Consider the following 2,056-nt stretch of genomic DNA (forward strand, 5'->3'; position numbering starts at 1 on the left):
TGGTTTGAGCCCCCTAGCCAAGCTCAGGACTTCTCAGAGGTCTTTTTTGCACTAGGATGAACGCACATATTGTCCTAAATTTACTAGGAGAACTCCAATATGGAAGTGGAAAAGGTACCCTTCCCTAGAAATCAACACAACCATGCAATCAATCATATGCATACATCCATTTATCACTAACGAAATGATATAACCATGGAAAATTTGTGGGGCTAATATTCGCAGGTGGGCTAATTTTCCATGGTTTTTCCAAAAATAAGATTCACCAATTTCCATTTTTCTCTAAAAATGATTCACCCAAATTTTATAGAATAAAATTATTTTACTTAAAATTGCAAAAAAATTACAAACACTATAAAAAATCATTAGAAATTTGAATATTTTTACAAAATTATCTTCAAACATTTTATACTTTGCATCTTAGAGACTAGTAATATTCGCCAAGGTTTCTAAACTTTAAAATAAACTTGTATCCTTAAAAATTTCCCTGGATATAACCTATAATGGAAAAGATGAGTTGAATTTAAATAAAATTTATTTTATGCCATAACACTAATCTAATCACTAAACTAACTTCTAAGCTAAAGAAAGAAAATGTAAAGCAGGGCAATTAACATTCATCTATTTCCAAGAAATCATAAACATGATATGTCTAGACTGAGATTGTGAATCCTTCTACTCATTCTTCTATAAGAGAGGTGATGTAGAAGCTTGCAACCACGGGTTTTTATAGCTTAATCTCTACTGAAAATAAAGAAACTATGAACTTCTTGGAATCAAGAACAAAACATAAGTACAAAAAGAGGTATCAAAGCCTCTAGGTTGGGCCCAAACCCAAGGGTCTCAGCCCTCTGAAACTAACTCAGATACAGCTCAAAATCCAACTTCTCATTATCAAAAACTAAAGGTCTGATACATCACATAAAATTTCAAAATGACAATGTCAAGCTTCAAGCTCAATAGCTACACCTAGCTGAATAAAAACTTTGAATCCTAATGAGATTTTCTTCTTGTTTATTTATACAAAAGGGCAGCTGTGTTAGGCCCCTATACTACTAGTGTAACCCCTTATTGTTATTAGTACAACCCACTCATTATATTGATGTACCCATGTAGTGCCCATATTGTTACTATTGTGCCACATAGAAGCCCACTATTGTTATTATTGTGCCCTTACATTATTATTGTTATGTCGGCTTTGATTATGTTATGACCCCTTAGACTCCTATATATAGAAAGGAGGTCTTTTCATTTGTATCATCCAAGAATTGTTCATTTATGTAATGTAAAGGAGGCTTCCCCCTCGAAGAGGCTGAATTCTAAGGCGTTGATCTATCTTTTCTATCTTTTCTTGAGCTGGTTCCATAACATTTGGTATCATAGCTTTGGATTATAGGGTTTCGTTGTTCCAAACAGGCCATCGTGGCATTTTCGCTATAACTTTTTTTCTGCGACGTTTCAGAAGTTGAAAAAAAACCCATTTGAGAAGAAATTGCGCTGAGCCTCGGGTCCGAATATCAAAGCTTTTCGTGCTATATTTGCGGAGATATGATCTGAGGAAGTTGGTCTTTTTGCAGACTCCTGAATTACATTCCAAACAGGTGACCTGGGGAAAATCATTGGATTGAAATTTCGTAAGAAGGTATAGAAAGAGGACAAACTTTAGTTTCTTGTATATATTTTTCAGAGCCAAAGGTCGAAACAGTGACACGTGGCACTTCATACAAGTTCACTCTGCTAGAAAGATCTATAATCAAGTCATCTTGGGAGATTGTGCATAACTCTTTCTTGGAGAATCCAATTTGGATCAGACTGGTGGCATTGGAAAGAGGAAAAGAGGGCTACTACAGGTCGCAATTTCAGAACTTAAAGATTCGAAATTACAGAGTTACAGTCGTTTCAATATCGAGCTCCTAAATTCAAGAAAAAACAAGATGAGGAAGTTTGATGGCAAGGATCCGGTAAATTGGATTCTTCATATGGAGCAATATTTTGATCTACATGCTATACCACTATTACAAAAGGTATGTATTGCACCTTCATATTTAGAACCGGA

The sequence above is a fragment of the Pinus tabuliformis genome, chromosome 4_2, assembly GCF_031772625.1.
Source record: "Pinus tabuliformis cultivar Carrire ecotype Pingquan chromosome 4_2, CPIR1, whole genome shotgun sequence".
In the NCBI taxonomy this organism is placed as follows: Eukaryota; Viridiplantae; Streptophyta; class Pinopsida; order Pinales; family Pinaceae; genus Pinus; species Pinus tabuliformis.